The sequence below is a fragment of the Meles meles genome, chromosome 2 (assembly GCF_922984935.1).
Source record: "Meles meles chromosome 2, mMelMel3.1 paternal haplotype, whole genome shotgun sequence".
Taxonomy (NCBI): Eukaryota; Metazoa; Chordata; class Mammalia; order Carnivora; family Mustelidae; genus Meles; species Meles meles.
This window is the reverse complement of record NC_060067.1, coordinates 115504769-115528389: the sequence shown is the minus strand read 5'-3', so window position 1 is coordinate 115528389 and position 23621 is coordinate 115504769. Positions and strand designations below refer to the sequence as shown.

The window sequence follows — 23621 nt, the reverse complement described above, 5'->3', positions numbered from 1 at the left end:
TCAAACATTGGCAGACTAAAACGCTGCTTTTCTAGCAAGAACCTACTTCAAAGGAAAGATCATACAATTGTTTAGTAAATATTTCTTGAGAGTCAACTGTATTCAAGCTCATTGCTGATTACTGGGTTTCACTGATGGATAAAGAAATGAATGGATATGATTTTGTCTTTATGAAGCTTACCATCTAGTGATTCTGTGACTATTAAATGGAATTATACATGTAAAATATTTATTACATTTATTTAGAATCAAATGGTAACTATTATCATCATTCTGTATATTATTATTTTCCCTTTTAATAAGCATATAAAATTACATGTAAAAAGTATTTTAAACAGTAAAATACTCCAATGGATACTGTCTAAATACCCATAAAGCAGGAAAATATGCATTCTCCCTTGCTATCTCTATGAGTTTAGGCTTATGCTACTCTATAGTCAGTTTCAAAATGTCCATGGTTGTAAACTTTATTTTTCCTTAGAAAAGTCTCCTTGTTTTTAAATTTGAAAAAGTCTTTTCTATAGGCTGAATAAACTGCAGAATTAGTAGATGGAAAAAACATGGTCTCTTTTTTTTTAAATTGCTGCCTATTGAGTATCTAGCACAGTTTATAACAGCAAGTTCTGCCCCTTACACATTGTTCAATACAAATTAAGTGGACTCAACATAATTTCATTGTTCAAAAAGAGATCTGTATTATTCTCTATAAGAGCATATTCAAATGAGTAGTCTATTCCCCCTTTTTGGTGTCTATAATTTATTCTTAGCTATTATTTTGATAAGATTTTTACTTTTTCGGCAAATATTATGAATACTTGACAACTTGAATGTGATGGTGATTCTGAATGCACCCAAGGCTGTGGAATGGCATTGATGTGCTAATATTAAAAAAAAAAAAAAAGATATTTAAAGTGCAGTGAACTATTAATAGTTTCTTTTCTAGTGATTAACATAGAATCTCAGGAGACAACTTCAAGAAAGACAATATATCTACATTGTTTTTGTCTTTGAGATTCAGATTTCTAAGGCTAGCTAACTTCATTTAGTCACTAAGCAAATATTTATTTACTACTTTACTCTCGGATAGACTTAGTAATGGATATAAAATGAATAATACATGTACATAATACATTACATATCTATTATGTAGGTATATGAATTCACCTTATAGGTATATTCATACCTTAGGGTACACAAAGAATCTTGGTGGGAGATGGACATACAAAAAGAAAAGCAGGCAAGAACTGTTAGGTACTTACTATAAGCCAAGTATTTTATGAAGTTATTAGCCTGTATTGTTTTATTTAGTCCTTACAGTATTTCCAAGAAATAGGTACTTCTCTGAGTCCAAGGATGAGGAAGAGGAAACTGGGACATGCGGAGGTTGGTTGGGAAAAAAAAAAATGTGGAGTATATACTGAGTTGGTATATAGAGAGAGTTAGGATTCAAATCCAGGAAGTCAAACTGACTCCAGACCTCTTAACTTCTTCCCTCTTAACATTATATTATACTCTCTCTACTCCTACTGTAATAAGTATGAGAATTGAGGTATCTATAGGACTTTATTTGGCTTGAGGGTTAAAAATTCTTAACTCTGAATAAGATGACAGTGAGTTTTATCGGGAAAATGTCATATGGCAAATTATTGTAAATTTATGTCCAGACTGAACAAAATTATTGTCATGCATGAAATTGTCATGCATGTATTGCTTCCTACAATGGTAATGCGTTCATGCCTCAGTCTCACCTTCATGACTCATAAGGGCCTCCATGTCCTGTAAGCTCAGCCCTGCACAGATCCTAGACATGTTAGTTAGTGGAGACATGGAAACAATGTTTTCCCAGGTCTTCTGTGTGGCAATGTGGATTTATCAGTGTGTAAAAGGTCCTTACACTAATTACAGTCCCACAATATGTAGCCATTATACTCAATTATTTTATAGGCTTACTGTTTCCTCTTATAATTCTGTTTGAATGGAACCAGCCATGGCCTTCCTTTTTTTTTTTTTTTCACTTTTTTAAATTTCTTTTCAGCGTAACAGTATTCATTGTTTTTGCACCACACCTAGTGCTCCATGCAATACGTGCCCTCCCTATTACCCACCACCTGGTTCCCCAACCTCCCATGCCCCTTCCCTTCAAAACCCTCAGGTTGTTTTTCAGAGTCTGTAGTCTCTCATAGTTCATCTCCCCTTCCAATTTCCCTCAACTCCCTCTCCTCTCCATCTCCCTATGTCCTCCATGTTATTTGTTACGCTCCACAAATAAGTGAAACCATATGATACTTGACTCTCTCTGCTTGACTTATTTCACTCACTAATCTCTTCCAGTCCCATCCATGTTGCTCCAAAAGTTGGGTATTCATCCTTTCTGATGGAGGCATAATACTCCATCGTGTATATGGACCACATCTTCCTTATCCATTCATCCATTGAAGGGCATCTTGGTTCTTTCCACAGTTTGGCTACCGTGGCCATTGCTGCTATAAACATTGGGGTACAGGGCGCCTGGGTGGCTCAGTGGGTTAAGCCACTGCCTTCGGCTCAGGTCATGATCCCAGGGTCCTGGGATCGAGTCCCGCATCGGGCTCTCTGCTCAGCAGGGAGCCTGCTTCCCTCTCTCTCTCTCTCTGCCTGCCTCTCTGTCTACTTGTGATCTCTGTCTGTCAAATAAATAAATAAATAAATAAAATCTTTTAAACATTGGGGTACAGATGGCCCTTCTTTTCACTACATCTGTATCTTTGGGGTAAATACCCAGTAGTGCAATTGCAGGGTCATAGGGAAGCTCTGTTTTTAATTTCTTGAGGAATCTCCACACTGTTCTCCAAAGTGGCTGCACCAACTTGCATTCCCACCAACAGTGTAAGAGGGTTCCCCTTTCTCCACATCCTCTCCAACACACGTTGTTTCCTGTCTTGCTAATTTTGGCCATTCCAACTGGTGTAAGGTGGTATCTCAATGTGGTTTTAATTTGAATCTCCCTGATGGCTAGTGATGATGAGCATTTTTTCATGTGCTGATAGCCATTTGTATGTCTTCATTGGAGAAGTGTCTGTTCATATCTTCTGCCCATTTTTTTGATATGATTATCTGTTTACTTCCCACAATCACTCTTCCAAGTCTAGCTCTTACTTATGTGGCTTTGCAGGCTTAGTAAAGAATGCTAAGAATGACTCTCCCCTCAATCCACCCAGCAACTCCAAAATCTTGATGCCTACTAAACCCAAAACTTAGATTTGGTTTATACTGAACTTGATTTGGCCACATAAACACCACTTTCTTGTATTCCATGAACTTGCCTCCAACACTATCAAGAAGGGAGAAGGAAAAGGAGGTTTCATGTGTAAAGCCCCTGAGGGGAGGTCTCTCAATCTTTATTCCATCCTAACTGCAATCTAGTCCCATTTCTACATATACCTCCTTTAGTGCTGAGGACATTTATGCTATAATGACACACAGGTTAATAAAATTGATTTTCTCTACATAAGTTTTGAAATCCCCATTCTTATCACTGTTAATGATATTTCATTGACTTGAAAGAAATACTCTGACACTTATTTTAAACCAAATAATTCAGCTCCATACCATTTATGATCCTATTGGAAATAAATGGTATACACAAATGCTTAACTAAAGAGAGTCAAATAAAGATATTTGACCAATACAAATAAAGATATCATTAACAAGGATATAAATAGGGTTAAAGGATTCAACAAGGGGTGTGGATGCATCAGGGCCTAGCTGCACAGCAAGTCTTGACTACCTTGAAATCTGATGGGGAGGTAGTAGTACTAAGATTGGCAGTAGCTAGAACCATGGGAGGCCATTCAATAGCAGCTGTGAATTTCCATACAGAAAGAGGATGGAGAAAGTCACTGTCAAACCACAATTAAGGAGTGAGGAAGTGGGGAGAGGGTTTACGTCAATTTCCCTTTTTCTGTCTTTTCATCCCTTCATTGTCTCCAGGTGAAAAATCTAACCAGAAGTCAGGGAGCAAGGGAGCCCAAGTAAGGAAGACTGTGAAGGTCAGCCAGGCTGCCAGAACACAAAGCAGGGCAGTGAAGGGCAGAGTGGATCCAGAGGGGAAGTAGGGAAGAACCAACATTAGCATCTACTATTTGAAAGAACCTGTTAAAGGAAGGGGAGATGAACCATGAGAAACTATGGACTCTGAAAAACAACCTGAGGGTTTTGAAGGGGTGGGGGTGGGAGTTTGGGGAACCAGGTGGAGGGTAATAGAGAGGGCATGTATTGCATGGAGCACTGGGTGTGGTGTAAAAACCATGAATACTGTTATGCTGAAAATAAATAAATAAATTAATTAATTAAAAAAACGTTATATGTGTTATTTAGTCTTTATAAAAGCCCTACAAGAGATATATCAATGACATTAGAAGGTTGAAAATAGGGCACAAAAATGCAAACTAAAGTTCTATGACCGTATAGCTAATAAGAGCTAGAGATAAGTTTCAAGCCCGGAGGTTTGGGCTCCAGAGGCCACATTCTTAGCCCCTCTGATATTCTCCCTTAAGAATCAGAATGAACTCATGTTAGGCTTAAATTAAATATAATTATTGAGATGGGAATATTCCAAATTTATGGGATTGATAACTGAGGAGCATTTTTCTAAATAGCATCACATATGGATAACTTTATACTCAGCCATCTCCAAAGCTGCATATATGTCTTATGGAATGAGAATAAAATTCAGACCCAGCGAACAGTCCTTTTTCTACAATTTATGTTTATATTGGCCCACTAATCTCTCCTTTTCCTGAGTACCAAGTGTATTAGTACAAGACATTTATTAAGAATTGTTTTTTCCTTTTAACTTCTAAAGTAGTGGAACTATGGATAGCCATAAATAACCCATTATGTCATTCTGTTTTTTTCATGGTAAGTCACAAAAAGTTGTTGCAAACATGACTGAGTTGTAAATATCATTATAGTACTAACAAAAATACAACAGAAAGAAGTTAGCAACAAGTGCAAAGTATGGCTTGAGAAGGAAGCTATGCTGTACAAGATATCTGAAAATATAAACTGGCATTTAGAAGGAACTCACTGATTAATAATTCTTAAAAACAGACACATGGCATCGCTAATGAAACATGAATTTACTCAAATTCATTTGAGAAATATTTATTGAGTGCCTTCTTGTAGATGCTTGGGGTACATATAAAACAGACAGAGAAACTGATTTTTGGGAGTTGCATTCCAGTAGGCATCTTCTAAAGCTCTCAGAATATTTTTGAAAAAAATACAATACCATTGTCCTATAATAAGTGTGCAACACAGTATTTCTTGTGCCATTACCATAGAAATAATTTTAAAACTTTGTATAAATGTATGACTGGAAATTTATGGTAAAGCTGTGAGAATGATATTTCTGTATTTTATAAATTTGAAACCATACAATTTTTAAAATTTTAATATCTGAAATCAAGATATGTTTTTCAGTTAATTAATGGTTCCTTACAATTATATTTGGCAGTATATTTTATCTTAGTGATAGGAAAAACAATTGTGCATTTTATAATTAAAAATATTTTAGATTAAATAATATATGGAGGGTATTTTTATAAAATTAATTAAGTTAATGGATATTCCTGGAAAGCTGAATTCAACAAATCTGGGCAAGAAGCCATCATAAAGAGAGAGACTATTTTAAGGAATACTTCCAAAAGAAAAGAAATAATATTAGGAAATGAAGCAAATTTTTAAAAAAAGGACTGTAATAGCAATTTAAAAATTACTATCTAAACTAAAACTATCATTAGAATCATAGAAAGATAACAATAGAAAATAAACAAAGGCAGCTTATCTTAAACCAATACCACATAAAGCAAAGTTCAAACTGTGTGTTGAGAGAAAGTAAGTTTCCCAAGCAGCTCACCATGAGAAAGGTATAGCAGGTAGCTGTGAGTTGCCTGGGTGACTCAGTCCTTAAGTGTCTGCCTTCTGCTCAGGTCATGATCCCAGGTATGGAGCCCTGCATCAGGCTCCCTGCTCAACAGGAAGCCTGCTTTTTTCTCTTCCTCTCCCCTGGCTTGTGTTGCATCCCTCACTGTCTTGATCTCTCTCTCTCTCTCACACACAAATAAATAAATAAATAAATAAATAAATAGTAATTTTCTTTTCCTAAAATATTTCCTTACTATTAGTCTCACTTCTTGGAATTTACTTTTCAGCAGACCTTATTTCACTGTGAAAATTTGCATGTTATCTGAGATCAGAGAAATGTAAAATGACCTAAACCATTAACCTTGACTCAACTATTTATTGAGCATATATTAAAAGCTTGAGACATTATCCTAAATTCCAGAAAGGCAAAAATAAATAAGATATAGTCCTTGCTTTCCAGGAGCTCTACACAAACCATTTTATCAAAATTATTAAGCTTTCTATCAGAAAATAGAACCTGTGTGTGAAGGACTCAGAATTGAATACACTTTGTAAAGGCTGAAAAAGAATGATAAAGTTGAGAGAAATACATAGAGAGAAATAGAGGATAGACATCACACTCTTTGTGATCTAATCTCAGCAATGACTTCTAGGACTGACTTCATGGCTTTACAGGACAATTTAATTCCTTATTTCATTATGTTCTTTCATTTAGAACTCTTTGTAACTCTGTTATTTTTTTTTGTAATAATTTCATTAATGTTATATTCTCTCTCTAAACTGTAACAATAAGACACAAAGTTGGTTTCACGTATAATGCCTGGATTATAAAAGCAATCAGTAAGTATTTGTTGAATGAACAAATCAAAATATTCAGATAGCCAGAAGGGGTGTGTGTGGTGGGGCAGGGGAGGGAGGAGTAGAAGCAAAGGAAAAAAAAAGGAAAAAATGAAGGAAAAAGGAAAAAAAAACACACCTCTATATGTAATTACAAAAAATAAGAACAGGTTGGACACAAGACTATGTGAATAGGCCACACTATAAACTGGTGGTCTTAAGATTCCTCATTCTTTGGTTTCCATTCACTAAGTCCAGATTTCCAAGACAGATGGCAAAGGATAGCCTAGAGTGACAGGTATTCATTTCCAGCATGGGATTTTATCCCTGAATCTTTTTCCCTTTATTACACCTTGCTGAATCAGACAAATTTGTTGGCATGCTGGAGACTCCTTTATTTTTTTTTTAATTACATCTTGAACAAGTCACTAAGCTCCCTGCTTTTCACTGTTCCCTTCTGAAGAACACCTGGGTTTCTCAAACTTCCCAGAACTCTGAAATCACCATGGCTGGGTCCGTTACTCTCACCAGTCAAAGCCTAAATGGCTGAAAAAGCACAGCATTCAGTTTTTGTAGATTTCTTACTATTTATTCCTTTCCCCTTGCTATTTATTCCTTCCCTCCCTCTGCACACCATAGTGAGGAAGGCAGGAGTGGATATCTGCTATCTCTGCCTCCTCAGATAGCCATGTCTTAGTGCTCATGCCATTCAGTGTTCCAAATGTGTCTCCTTAGCCTTTCGAACCATTCCTTATTATATTAACCCAACATTATCGATTCAGCATCCTCTCTGTCCTATACATTGTGCTAGGTGCTAGGGATGCAGAGGTAACAAAATAGCATGATCATCGCATAGAACATGACATCTATTGGGAATATTGACAACATCTAAAAAGAGACAATAATGATTAGGTAAACTGGGGATATAAGGAAATGCTTTTCTGACAGAGAACTACCTGAGATGTAGCTCTCAAAATGTGAAGGACTGTTATATATGTCCTAGATGTCTCAGAAATAACTTGAAGGTTGGAAGATGGAGATAGGATGTAGGCAACAAGATAGTTTACACATAAATAAAACCTATGTTATATTATTAGACTATTAAAGTCCAAAATCAGTAGGAATATGGTCATGTAATCTATATACTGTTTGACCAACTGTCATCCCATAAACTCTATAGGTTTGATCTGACACTTAAAATTTTACAATTAGACTCAGTATTAAAAGTACAAAGAACATAAAGAATTATTTTCAAAAAGCAAAAGACTCAAAGCTATTAAATCTTTTGACAGAATTGACATGAGGAAATGATTTAACCCACATACACTGTGTTCAGATAACTATACGCTTTTAAGGTAAAGAAGTAAAAATCTTTAACTCAAAACATCAAGGATCACTCTCATTATGAAATAGCAAGATCATATATGACAGGAAGTTATAAATAATATTGAATCATATAATAGTCTGGATCTTGGAGACAGTCATCAATAGCCCTTTTCCCACAATGTTTTCATTTCTAATTCATTGATATTTCATAATTCTTTTTCCCAGTCTGTGGAAAATATAGGATTAGACAAAATCAGGATAATGGATAAAGAGAAAAAAAGCAAAATATGGTATGATTGTACAGTTCATAATCTTCTATTGAAAGAGCAATCCAAATAGAAAAAAAAAAAACCTTACCTCTTTTTTTTCTCTTGGATTGTGCCTCTTTGGAAATTTATTCAATCTTCCTGTATTAAATACAAATAAATAATTTTTTTAATGTTAAGGAGCATTATGGCTAATATGTAACTAAATCTCAATTTTTATATTATACAAGAAGATATGAAGTTTAGAAATAGTAATTGATATATGTCAGTATAAGATCAAGGAACACACTTATTTCCTCTGGAAATACATTATAACTAAGCAGTGAATAACATGTGATTAATTTTCTTACTGGAAGCACTTTAGTCTATTTCATTACCTTTTCTCCACCTAATCTTCTCTCCTCAAACACATGCAAAGCATTTGGCATGTACTGCAGAGAGTTCTGGCCTTAGCAATCAAAAGATGTCCGTTCAAGTTCCAGCTTTTCTACTTAATAGATCATTGAACTTATGGAAACAAAAGAACTATTTTTGAGCCTTAGTTTTTCCATCTGTAAAAGGGAAATAATGGAACTGGCCTTTAGTGTGATCAAATGGGTTTCTTTGGGTAAATATGTTAAACTATGTGAAACCAGTTAGCAAAGTACACAGCGTCTTTAAATATAAGATGTATTGTCCCTGCAGTAGAACAATGATACGCAAATTGAAGAAAAGAAAAAATGAGCGTTACTGATCACAAAAGTATAATTCATCATTGTCACCAATCTTCAGATTTTTGTGGGAAATTATTTATAAGACATAAGGCAGACAAAGACATATGAATTGTAGACGCATGACTTTTAGGCCTAGTTACTATTACCTTAATTTGAAAATCTGCTAATGAGAGCCACCACAACTCTTACCGCTAGTGAAGCTGGTGCTTTTGAGAGGAAAAATGAGGAGCAACAACAAAAAAATACCCAAGGAAAAAAAAATCCCCTAATTATAAACTTTAAAAATTTCTGAAAGTCTGTGTATTTAATTATATTGTCTCAGAAGAATTGTGTTTGATTCCAGGCTAGCTCTAAATAGATTACATATTAATAAATAACTAAGAAAATGCTTCAGTAATAGCCCTGAAATTCATTGTCCTCATTTTTTTTGCTAGGGACATAGTCCCAGTTTTTGCTACTTGAAAACCTTCAGCATTTTGAACTTCCACAGAGGTTTAAGCTCTCATGAAGTCTCAGCCTCTCAGCCTCCTGAGACTAGAGACAAAGTTAGGCTCAGTGAGAATAAGCTTGACAGGAGGCTCGGCTGGACAGGTCCTCACAGCCGGGAGGTGCTAAGCTCTGGTAGCTTCCACAGCAATGTCTGAAGAGGGCTTCTTTGGAAGAGTTAATAAATAATATAGTTTGGTTCAGGGCTTCAGACAAAAATGGCAGCTTTGGCTGGCAAAGTCTCCAATTGATGTTATATAAAATAAATGGGAAGTTGCAATAGAATACAACAAGCACTGTGTCATAAATACTGCATTGGAAGTATGCAGCATAGCACTGTGAAAACCAGTCCCTGGAGGAGTTCCATCTCCAGACTGGCGGAGTGGGCAGTTCATGGACCTACTTCCCAGCAAAACAACCAAAAAATTAAGTAAGTAAATAAATAGATAAATAGTTAAAGTCTGGAGATTTTTCTAAGGGCATACAGAAAGTGAAGTAACACTCAAGAAAATCTAAAACTCAGTCAGAACTACAGAAGTCTGTGGCATCTGAACTACCTCCTAATCCTTCCCTTTCCACCTCAACTCCTCCCCAACTCAGATTGATGGAAGTTCCACTCCAAGCAGGTTTCCCCAAGAAGACAGGACTCCCTCACCCCCAAGTTCCCAATCAAGAGTTATTTCATCTGGAGGAACTGGCAGCTAGCATTTCTTGTACCTTCCACCTCTAATCTGAAGAGGCTAAATTCCTGGTGAGAGAGGCTAACAGTTTGGGGGCTCCCTTTCTCCATTCAGCTCCCACCCACAGAATGCAGTATCTAGTCCAGGTGTGGCAGACCTGGAATACTGGGGCCTTGATTGCTCCAGCTTGTTCCAAAGGTTCCAAGCCAACAGAGATGAGTGGAGAAGACTGGAGGCTTCTCCAGTATTCAGAGTAGGGGCACTGAAATTTTGCTCAGGGAAGATACAGTCCATAAGAAAAGAGAGCACATAGGCATTCTCCAATTATTTGAAACAGTATAGGGAAGTTATGTCAAAGGCTCCTCTAAAGTTAGAGCAACAAGCTAAATCATAAGCCTACTAGTTCACCAGTAAAAACCAGGGAAGGAGATGGTCAGAAATAGTCTTCCTGGGATCAAAAAAAATTTTAAAGGCTGGCCTCTAAAATAACACCTGTCGTGCTCGCTTCGGCAGCACATATACTAAAATAACACCTGTCAAAATTTATTTTGTTCAGACAGATGAACAATTTTTTTATCCAGGGCTTTCCTGAAAACAATAAAGCAATCAGCCTGTAATTCATGGAGTGTAATGACTACAATGAATATGACACAATATCTATATGGACACAAACATCCTCAACGAAATGCTAGCAAACTGAATATAGGAGCATATGAAAAGGATAATTCACCATGACCAAGTGGAAATTATCCTAGGAATATAAGTTTGGTTCAATATATGAAAATCAATGTCCTATACCATATTAATAAAAAAGGAATGAAGTCACATGATCATCTCAACAGATATAGAAAAAGAATTTAATAGAATCCAACACTATTTTATGATAAACACTCAACAATCTGGTAATAGAAGGGAATTTCCTCAACTTGAGAAAAACATCTATAAAAAACTCAATAGCTAATCTCATATCTCTGGTGAAAAACTAGAAAGCTCCCTGCCCTAAGGTTAGTAACAACATGTTGGGTATCACTATTTCTACTCAACATTGTACTAAGGATTTTAGCCAGCACCATTAGGCAAGGAAATTAAATTTTCAAAATGAGATTAAAAAGGAGGAAATAAAATTGTCTCTATTTATAAATGACATGATCTACATACAGAAAACCCTAAAGCATGTATACATACATATACACACATACTGTTAGAGTTAATAAATGAGTTCAATGCTTTTGCAGGTTATAAGGTCAGTGTACAAAAAAATTGTATTTTTGTATACTAACAATGAAAAATCTAAAATAGAAATTAATAAAACATGTCCATTTAAATACATCAAAAATAAAATAATTAAAAATAAACTTAACAAACTAACTGTGATTTTTATACACTGAATGCTATGGAACATAGTTGAAAGAAATTAAAAAGTCCTAAATAAATGGAGAGATATTTTGTGGTTATAGATTGAAAGACTCAATATTTATTATGATGGGAATATTCTCAAAAAAAGAAAAAAAAGATGGGAATATTCTCCAAATGGATCTATAGATTCAGTGAAATTCCTATCAAAATTCTAGTTCTTTTTTGCCATAATTAACCAGCTGATTCTAAAATTTGTGTGGAAATGTAATAGAACCAGTATGGCGGGGAAGGGAGGCAATGACAAAATGTCTTGAAAAAGAACAAAGTTGGAAGACTCACACCTCTCAATTTCATAGCTTACTAAAAAGCTACAGTAATCAAGATAGCATCGTATTGGTTAAAGACAGACATTCAGATCAGTGGAATAGAACTAAGAGACTAGAATTAAGCCAAAATTAACTGATTTTAAACAAGTGTGTCAAGACCATTCATTGGGGAAAGAATAATCTTTTCTAAAATCATGCAGACACAACTAGGTACCCACATGCAAAAGAATGAATTCAGACCCTTACTTTAAGCCATATGTAGAAATTAACTTCAGGGTTGCCTGGGTGGCACAGTTGGGGTTAAGTGTGCAACTCTTGATCTCAACTCAGGTCTTGATCTCAGGGATGTGAGTTCAAGCCCCACACTGGGCTCCACGCTAGTTGTAGAGCCTACTTAAAAACAAAACAAAACAAAACAAAACAAAACAAAAAACTCCAAACGGATCATAGACTTAAATGTAAAAGTTAAATCTATAAAACATTTAGAAGAAACATCGATGTAAACTTTGTAACATTATTCTGGCAATAGATTCTTAAATGTGATACTCAAGGCACAAACAATAAAAAAATTAGAACACTGGATTTCATCAAAATTAAAAACATTATGCCTCAAAGGACAGAATCAAAAGAATGAAAAGTCAACCCATGACTTGGTAGAAAATATTTGCAAATCATATTTCTGATAAGGGACTTGTTTTTAGTATATATAAATAATAAAGTTGGAATAACTCAATTTGAAGAAGAAAAATAAACCAATTAAAAATGGACAAAAGACCCCAATAGATAGTTTTTCAAAGAAGGGATATAAATGGTCAATAAGCACATGAAAAGATTCCCAAAATTATTTGTCGTAATGGAAATGCAAATCAAACCTATAATGAACTACCACTTCGTACCTTCTAGGATGGTTATAAATCAAAAGGACAGATAATGGTGACTGTTGACAAAGTTGTGGAGAAATCGGAACCCTCATAAATTGCTGGTGGGAATGTAAAATAATGTAGTTGCTTCAGAAAACTGTTTGGCAATTTCTCAAATGGTTAAACACAGGGTTACTATATGACTCAGAAATCAGAAATTCTGATACTTAGATATATCAGATATATATATCTGATCTAAGTACTTAGATAATACTTAGTTATATTCCAAGGAGAAATGAAAACGTATGTCTACACAAAAACTTGTACACAAATATTCATAGCTTTATTGATAATAACCAAAAAAAATGAAATAACCCAAATGTCCATCAACTGATGAATGAATAAAGAAAAGGCAGTATACTGGTAAAATAGAATATTATTTTGGCATAAAATCAAATGAAACACTGATAAAATTGCACACAGGTCAAACTTGAAAACTTTATGCTAAATGAAAGATATCAGTTACAATAGATAATATGTCATATGATTCCACTCATGTGACGTGTCAAGAATAGGCAAATGTAGGGGCGCCTGGGTGGCTCAGTGGGTTAAAGCCTGTGCCTTCTGCTCAGGTCACGATCTCAGGGTCCTGGGATCGAGCCCCGCATCAGGCTCTCTGCTCAGCGGGGAGCCTGCTTCCTCTTCTGTCTCTGCCTGCCTCTCTTCCTACTTGTTTGTCAAATAAGTAAATAAAATCTTAAAAAAAAAAAAAAGAATAGGCAAATGTATAGGTACAGGAAGTAGAGTAGTGACTATTTAAGGCTGGAGAAAATTAAGGGGTTGGGAAGTGATGGCTAATGGGAACTGGATTTCTTTGCGGAATAAAGTTCTAAAACTGACTGCAGTGATGGGAGCCCATCTGTGAATACACTGAAGCCATTGACTGAACATTTCGAATGAGTGAATTATATGGTATGTGAATTATATCTCAGTGAAGTTATTAAAAAAGAAAAAAGAAAGAAGAACAGTGTGGAACTGGATTATATTTCATAGAGAGTTGGAGAACAGTGTAGAACTGGATTATATTGAAATTCCCAGTTCTCCAACTCTCTATGATTCTGTCTTCATCTGTAAAATGGAAATAATAATACCATCTACCACACGGAGCCACGATGGAAATTAAAGGAATTCATGCATACAAAGAACAAAGGACTTGTAACAGCCTGGTACATAGGAAGTGTGTGTGTGCGTGTGTGTGTGTGTGTGTGTGTGTGTGTGTATTAGTTCTCATTATGCACAGGGTGTTAAGAGAAAACATAAAAGAGACATCTAACTCTTGGGTAGGGCAGTGTGAGAGGCTTAAAGGATGATGCAACGTGGTTTTGAAAGATGAGCAAGGATTATCAAGGCATAGATAAAAGGGAAGAGATATTCAACAATGTAAAGAGTATATGCAAAAGTATGCAGACATCAAGAATTTAAAGTGTCCTATAACTAACTAGGACTATTACCTGAAATAAATGTACTTGAAATGCAGAAAATTCCAGCAGCCTGTGTGTAAGGTATTCTTTTGTTAAGAGCCCCTTTGGAGACAATTCAATTAAAAATTTGTTGTGAAAGTGAGGTTAGCATGATACAATTTCGATAATATCCATCAACAAGTAAAAGATATCATCATTACAACTCTGATCCAGCCTCAAGTTTAGATAAAATGGTTCTCATTTTTGTTATGGAAACACTGTAATCAGTAAACGTAGCTCAGTATTGTATACATATTTTGTTGTCTCCTCTGCTGATTGTACCCATCTTCTGTGAGAGAAAAGGGAAAAGGGTTATTTTTATAAACAGACCCTTGAGAATCAGATACAAACGATGGCGTATACAAACGATGTAATTTATAGCAACACTGGAATATGTGTTCATTTCAATGCTTACTGAATGAAATCATCATGAGAATTGATGCATGACAATGGCTTGACAATGTCTTATTCTTTATCATCACACCAATTCTTAAGTTGATAGTTGTCCTGCAGACATGTGTGAGTATCACTACTGCACTGAGGTAACCATGCATGATCTGACATTTTTCCTTTTGGAAGTTGAAACCTGAATTCTTGGACTAAACGATGAATAAATATTTCAGAGACGTGTTATATAACTTACTTATGAAAAATAGATTTACTATTTGTCTCTAGATGTTTAGAAAGAAATTGACAGAGCATTTGCAAATTCAAAGATGTAGGCACCGTGGGTCTATATTAACTTCCATTACTTCTGCAGTATTCGAACCAAAATTATATGAACTGTGTTATACTTTATTTTCCAAATTGCATTATTCCAGTGTATCTGAAAGAAAGTAACTGTTAAAGTGACCTTGAAGTTTTCAGTTATCTTTCGCCAGTGCAATCATTTTAGTATAGTTACAACAACACTAATATACAATTCCTCAGAAATGAACATGAGTATAAAAATTAAAAAATGAATAAAAATAAAAAGAATAAAAAACAGTGAAATGTCTCTGATATAGATTTTTCTCTTCAGAGTTACAAAGGATTCTATTAATGAATTAATAATCATTAAAGCTTATAGATAATGTTACCAGCTAACACTTAGAGCACACTTACTAATAAATCTTATTCTTGGTATTTTAAAATCTCCTGTCTTCATGGAACCCTTAAGATTCTTATTTGCATTTTCGTGATATGACTGAGACTTAGAGCTGATTAAAGAACTTCTTCAAGTTGGCAAAAATAAGCATTGATAAAAATAAGCATTGAATTTATGTTTGTCTGACTCCCTAACCACCCATGATGGAGTAAGGATTACTAGACTAAATCTCTGTAATAAACAACTAGAAAACAGAGCAATGAATGGAAAAAAAAAAACCTTTCAAACATTGGTTAGTAGGTAAAAAAGGATTCGGATGGTTAAGAGTTTGAAGACAACAAAATGATCCCAATAATCACCCCAGATTTCTGGCTGGTGGGAATTTCCATACTGGAGGAACAGGGATATAGATCCAAAACAGAGCTTATCAGCCTTACTGAGTTTAGAAATTAGAGATCTAAGTTTGGGAAGGCTGAGGTGGTTGGTAATTTAGGGACATGTTCTGGAAAAGAGAGAGCTGTCAAGGACAATACTTGCAGAATTTTAAGTCTTGGCTGAGTAATAGGTTGTAAATGCATACAGAGAAACTATACAAAGCTGGGCAAAGAATGACAGGAAGCAGATCAAGTCCCAGAACCCACATATGATGTAGAGACTTTTGAGAAAGATTTTGTTTTGTGTGTGTGTTGGGGCGGGGGAGGGGGAGGATCTTATTCTACCAAGACCTTGAAAGGGTATGAGAAAAGCATATGTTTATCTTTGAATTATGTAACAATTAATAGATATTTAAGTATATAACTTATATAGCTATGAAGTGGCATAGTCTCATGTATCTTGCTATTTTGGTGTCTTAAATGTTGCCCTGATCTCTCAAAAGGTCCAGCTTTTTATTAGGAAGATGCATATTCATCTGCCACCTCTGAACTTCAATAGCACATTGATGTTGCTGTTTTATTGCTGACCAAAATTAGCCTTGGGTAAACAGATGCAAAAAAAAAAAAAAAAGAATAAGAAGAAAGGAAAAAGAAAAGAGAAGAAAAGAAAAAGAAAAAGTCACAGGATCTCTTTGTTTACGTTTTAGAAATTCTCCCAATCAGTAGGGAAAAATGGTTTTGAATTATAATGAATAATTATATTTATTATTATAATTTATATATAATATATATAATAAACTATATATAAATCTAATTATAAATAATTATAAAATGAATAATTAGGTTTCTGTTTACAAAGGAAATAAATTTTGCGAAAACCTAGTATGCTTTCCCAGTGCCTCTCAAAGAGCCACAGAGTTGGAAGAGAGGAAGCTGGACCTCAAGTGAGATTCAGGTTCTTTCACAGAGACAGGAGCAGGTTTTGACCAATAGGGGATCATTTATTAAATCATTATCCATTGCACTAAATGGGACTCTAGGGTAGACTGAAATGAGAAGAGATACCTCCAAAAAGCATTCAGCGTGGGACTAGCTTACTCATCTGTCGGCTTCTAGAACACAACAGCTACTAAAATTCAGCTCTCTCTAGGGAGGTAGGAGTCAGTCAAGGAGAGATTCACCATACTGCTTGGAGGCCCCAGAAATGGAAAAGTTGGTCAAGGAAAGGAAGGCAAATGAGTACTGGTTCAAAATACACCCCTTGGGTTTTTTAATGATCAGTTGAAATACAAGGAGGTTTGGGTTGTAAGGTGTCATTTCACAGCATCTCCATGTAAACTGTGTACTAATTATTTTAACCTGGAGAAAAAAAAAAAGGTGATCATGTTGGAAACTGCGTAGAATTTGTGATTCTTGCATGTTTAAAATCTTTTAGCAAGGAATTTCAGGTTCTCTGGGTGATGGACGTTAGTGGGAGAAAACGAACATTAGATTTTTTTAAGGAATTTTTTTTCTTGGGTAGATTTTAAGATTTCTTTTTCTTCTTCTCTATCTCTCTTTTATTTTTAACCATTGCTAGTAGCATGATAATTTGAAATGGGAAAATGGACTGTTAAAACTATTTTTCCCCATTGATTCTTATGTGCAGTAGTGTGCTCCACAGTTCAGTTAAAAAGAACAAGCTGAAAAACAACCTGAGGGTTTTGAAGGGTCAGGGGTGGGAGGTTGGGGGAACAGGTGGTGGGTAATGGGGAGGGCACGTTTTGCATGGAGCACTGGGTGTTGTGCAAAAAGAATGAATACTGTTACGCTGAAAAAATAAATAAAATGGGAAAAAAAAAAAGAACAAGCTGTATGTTGTTCTGAACTACATGTAATTGCCGAGAACATGGTCAATAAAGCACTCAAGAAAATGAAGATTTGAAGCAGAATGGTCTGAAGTCTCTGGGGGAATAAAGAAGCAACCGATTAGCATTTGAAAGCAAGGTCCTTTACTTTTTTAAGTCAAGGAGAATAAAAAAGTGATCACTCATCAAGAACAAAGAGTTTGAAGAATATCTCACTTTTGTTTTATTAGTCCTTTCAAATTTTAAGTATGACTTTTGGTTATCAACTCCAAGAACTAAGATGCATTTTAACACACATAATATTACATTTGGGAACACAGCTAGAGTATCTCCTTGAGGAATGCAAGAATAAATAGGACCAATGTTATTTTTTGACATTCTTAAGTGACTTTTGCTCCATCCAATGGAGGATCCCACAGAGAGGAGGTGTTAGGGCTGGTACAGGCTAAGTATTCTGATTTATTATGCTATCAAATATAGCAATGAAAAAAAAATTTTTCTTCATCTTTATACATTCCAGTAAATTAGCAGAACCTACCTCTAATTCCTTAGTTGTATCCCCATAATTAATTCAAAACTGTAATTCATATCCGTAGTCCTCGTAAGAGGTGGCACAGAGGTCATTTTTATATGTCTTATTATTAATTTTAATAACATTTCAAGTAATCTTCTTTATATGCTTATTAATTTGTGAAACATAGAATATTGTCTTTGTAGCTAAAAGTTCAGACTTCTCTACATTTTGTAAATCCCCACAGATTTGTTTCTTGCTTTTAAATATCTGCACCTTTCTGCTTTCTACTGTTATGTTTCTGCCCTCTGAACAGGAGATCTTTTCTTTTAAGTTTCCCACTGTGCTTCCTAATAAAATCAAAAGAAGAAGTACATCCTTCAGAAAGCATTCAGTTCACTAGAAATAGAGAACCAGTCACCTTATTCTTAAAACCTTAGATCGGGCAGGCCTGCGGCTGAAATAGTGAGTGCATTTTCCACAGAGGGTGTAGAGAAAGCTTAGTGAAATTATTAGGTGTCTTGTTCTCTCCAGATTTCCTTTTAAGGAAGAGACCATTTTTATTCAGAAAAAAAGCTTGGGACTGTTGGGAGAAAAACTTTTCCTCTACCCTCTTAGGTTCAAACGTTTGAGAGCCTGTGCATTAATGTGCAATAGGCAGATTAACAATGGGTTAGGGCTTCCAGAAGGAAAGTATGGAAGGGTCTATTGTTTGTTTAATGCTAAAGGGAATGAGAAGTCTCCTTCCTGGAATTTGCTGGAAACTCTCTTGGAGTAGGGTAAGTGGCATTTACACTTTCAGAAAGCTCTGCTTTATCAGATAAGGGAAGTTCAAATAAGATTTTAAATGTTTTCACTTTAAAATAATCTTTGTGCTAAAACTGTGATCCCATCAATATGCTGACTAAAGTTAAAGTGTGAATCAGAAGAAGAACTTTTAAATTACTTTAGAAATAAAAAAGGAATTTTAGAATGCAGAAAGGGAATGAGAGAGAGAGATTGATTGACTGATTGAGACACCACCATGTGTTAAAAGACCAAGTTTTTGTTTTTTGTTTTTTTCTGGTATCTGCCACGTCGTTTAGGCCCCTCATTCCCCACCCCCTAAGCATGTGAATGCACCCAAATATAGATAAAGGCAGGCTAAATTAATAGTTAAAATACAGACTTTAGTTAATCAGACAACACCGGCTTCAAATTCCAATCTTTCTCACTAGTTTGTGAACGCAGTCACATTATTTATCTATTCTATTCCAAATTTCAGTTCTCTTTTTTATAAAATGGCAATAACAATACTGGAGCATTCCAAGAACTATGTGAGGTGATGAATGCCAAGTGATAAGAATGAACACAGGCCTCATTATTATTGTTGGTATTTTTTATTTGCTTCCTCCCTTCACCTGAAGTATGTTTTTTTTTTAATTTTTTTAAAAGATTTTATTTGACAGACAGAGATCACAAGTAGGCAGAGAGGCAGGCAGGAAGGGGCAGGGGGAGCAGGCTCCCCGCTGAGCAGAGAGCCCGATGTGGGGCTCGATCCGAGGACCCTGGGATCATGACCTGAGCCGAAGGCAAAGGCTTTAACCCACTGAGCCACCCAGGTGCCCCTGAAGTCTGTTTTGAGTAAAAAAACATTCTTTGACCTTGAACTCCCTTTATTCTACTAATTCTTTCTCATGTCAGTGTCTGAGGCTAGTTTTGTCTCTACTTCATTTTTTTTTTTTATTCTCCAACCACTGAAATTGGATTTCTATCTTGACTTCTGCAAAGAAAGTGCTTTTCAAAAGGTCGTCATGATCTCATACTTGACAAATGAGATGGACATTTTCAAGTTTTATCTTTCTGTACCCATTACCTATGTTAGAAACCACTGCCACCTACTCCCTGAAGCTCTGCCGTCTCTTGAGTTCTCTAGCAGTGTCTTCTGTGTTTCTCTTCTGACCTCTCTGTTCTTCTACCTCTTTCACTGGAGCGTCTTCTTCAGGAACTCCATTTTGACTCTTTACACCTGAATGACTTCATTTACTTTTTTGAAAACTACAAACAAATTTTCATTTCTAACCCCGGCCTCCCCCTCATACTTTAGACAAGTGTTGCATATTAAATATTCAGTAACAAAAACTTAGAAAATGTGAAAAATGAAAAATAATAACAAATCATTTGTAATTCCTCCAGCACAAACGTACTAAAATTTTGGTGTCTGTCACTTACTAACTAAACAAAATGAAATTACTTTACTCATAATAATGGAGATAATTATGATTCTAAACTCACAGGCCTATTGGGCATAAATATACAAAAAGCATTTGAAAAATGCCCAGCATGTAGTAATTTGTATACATATCTTTGCTGCTATTATTACCATCATTATTTTTTTCAAATTTTAAACCACACATTGCTATGGACTGAAAATTCATGTGAGCTTAATCCCCAATGTGATGGTATTTTTAGGTGAAGCCTTTGAGAGCAAGTAGGGCATGAGAAGAGACACAAGAATGATGATCTCTCTGGTCTCTGCCAAATGAGGTGGGGCAACCAAACCCCTCATTAGGCACTAAATCTACTGACACCTTGTTCTCAGATTTCCTAGCCTTCAGAACTGTGCAAAATAAGTATTGTTTAAGCCACTTAGTTCATGGTGATTTGTTATCACGTGAATTAAGACACACACACTCACAAATAGTTTTGTACGTTTTCTTCCTATTTAGCAATATATGAATGAATATTCTTAATGTAAATAGTTTTTATACAGCAAATGTGATCAATAGTTCCCCCATCTACTTGATGAATTATCTTTATGCTTGCTTCAGACTTCCATTAATTTATCCACCCTTGTATATAATTCCCAACATGCCAACTGAAACTCAACATTTTCCTTTCCCATTCACTGAAATATATGGGAATGCAAAGGAAAACAACGATTTTAAAGTGATATTTTTAATCTCTCTAGAAGACTAACAAAACAAACCAATCCCAAACGTAAAAAAATATTACTCTTGGTTTAAGAAAACAACTTGCAGACCAACTCTGAGCAGAGGGCTAGGTGCCAGGGCACGGCACGGAGACTCTGAGGTTGATGACTGAATGTGCTGTGTAGTCATTGATCAGGCAGATACTTTGTTAAAAAAAAAATCTGTAATCGTTGAGCATTTCCTTTGTTTTCAAGTTCTCGCTGTAGAAGTTGCAATGAACAATTTTTTAGATACATACGTGTGCTTATTTATGATTACCCTCTTATGTAAAATTACCAGAAGAAATAATATGAAAATTTGAGACATTTGCTTTCCTACTGTGAATTTGTTTTCTTGAAAAGCTGTTGCAATTTTAGCTCACATAAGTGGTGTATAAGAAAGCCTGTTTCTTCACACACTTGTTGGTAAACATTAACATTCTTTTTAATCTTTGCCAGTCTGATGAGCAATAAATAAAATAACTCATCTTATTTTAATTTTTGTATTTTCCAAAGGTGTGTTAAGAGAACAAAAATAGGGGCGCCTGGGTGGCTCAGTGGGTTAAAGCCTCTGCCTTCGGCTCAGGTCATGGTCTCAGGGTCCTGGGATCGAGCCCTGCGTCGGGCTCTCTGCTCAAGCGGGGAGCCTGCTTCCTTCTCTCTCTCTCTGCCTGCCTCTCTGCCTATTTGTGATCTCTGTCTGTCAAATAAATAAATAAAAATCTTTAAAAAAAAAAGAGAGAACAAAAATAAATAGTTCACTCTCAGTGTTTGCTATTGAATTTTGAATTTTGTCCCTTTAAATTTTAATCTTAAAGGTGATGATAACCGGGTGCCTGGATGGCTCAGTTGGTTGAGCGACTGCCTTTGGCTCAGGTCATGATCTTGGAGTCCTGCATTAGGCTCCCTGCTCCGCGGGGAGTCTGCTTCTCCCTCTAACCCTCCCCCTTCTCATGCTCTCTCTCTCATTCTCTCTCTCTCTCAAATAAATATTTTAAAAAAGATGATAATTTTAATGATTGCAGTTGTTTCTAATAAATATAATTTCCCTTTTAACTGATTATATGAGTCACAAATATGCAGGGGGGAAAAGTACACATTTTCATGCTTTCTTCTATTAAATTTGAATGTGTATTAATTTTGTATTCAGTACTGTAGGTTTTTACAAAATACTACCTTTGATTCCATATTGAACATTCATCTTGAAGACTTTAGTTAATTGATTGAGAGTTTGAATTCCTGGGCACTTGGGTGACACAGTCAGTTAAGTGTCTGCCCATGGCTCAGGTCATGATCTCAGAGTCCTGGGATCAAGTTCCATGTCAGGTTTCCTGCTCAGTGGGGAGTCTGCTTCTCTGTCTGTCTCTGGTGCCCCCCCCACCTGCTTGTGTACTCTCTGCTGCTCTCTCTCAAATAAGTAAATAAAATATTTTAGAGAAAAAGAAAATTTTGATTCCATTAATAGAATTGTGATACATATCCCCAAATAAAAAACCTTCAAGGAGAGTCTCAGAAGTCCATCTTCTGAAGACTGATGCCTCTACTGAGGGTCTGTAGGATATATGGCATAGCATTACATCGCTTCTCACTAAAAACTTAAAACCTCTTATTCAGTATATCCATGAATCCCATTAGCTCTACCTTCAAGAGCTACTGAGAATCCAATTATTTCTCATCAAATCCATTTTCCTACCAAGTTATGATCCGCTCACTTCTGGTTTACTGCAAAGGACTTGTAACTGATCTCCTAGCTTCTGTCTTATTCCTTCAAATCTTTCATCAATAGTAAATGTCAACTGTCCAGTAAACTGTTAAACGTATTAGATCATGACCCTCCCCTACCTGGAACCCATCAGGCTGTCTGTCTCAGTGGAATTAGCAGCTCAAGTCATTACAAGTTTAAAAGCTCTGTTTAGGCTCCATCCAGCACCCATCCATTACTTCTCAAACGTTCCCTATCTGACTCTAGCTCCCTGGGTTCCTGCCACACCAGTGTCCCTCTTCTCTCCTACATGGCAGAGAAACACCTGCCTGACACATTTGCTCTTACTCTTTTTTCAGTCTGGAATGCTCTTTCTACAGAGGCTCTTCCTGATTGAAGGTACTGCCTTTTCTCACATGCTTTTTGTTGTCATTATTTGGTTCATTTTCCCCTACTGTACTTATCACCACCTGACATAACATATATAATACTTACTTTATTTATTGTCTATTGCTCCTATTATGATGTAGGCCTAGAAGGATAGAAATGTCTGTTTTTTGTTTGCTTATTCACTAACACATTCTTAAATAAAGCCCAGCATTAACACTTTTTTGAATGACTTAAAAAATATGAATTTCTGCTATGTTCCTGTAAGTAATATTATTTTGGTTAAAAATACCACTTGTCAGGGATGCCTGAATAGCTCAGTTAGTAAAAGCATCTGACTCTTGATTTCAGCTCAGGTCATGATCTCAGGGTGGTAAGATCAACCCCTCCATCAGGCTCCATGCTGGGTGTGCCTGATTAAGATTCTCTCTCTGCCCCTCTCCGTAATCCTGCTCACTCCCGTGCTTTCTCTCTCTTTCAAAAAAC

At 35.7% G+C, this 23621-nt stretch overlaps 1 protein-coding gene across 4 annotated transcripts in view; it reads left to right on the top strand.

Annotated features, from left to right (window-relative positions):
• Positions 1 to 23621, top strand: part of GRID2 (glutamate ionotropic receptor delta type subunit 2) — a 1534703-nt gene that overhangs the window by 1140938 nt on the left and 370144 nt on the right. The gene's annotated exons all lie outside the window — the stretch shown is intronic.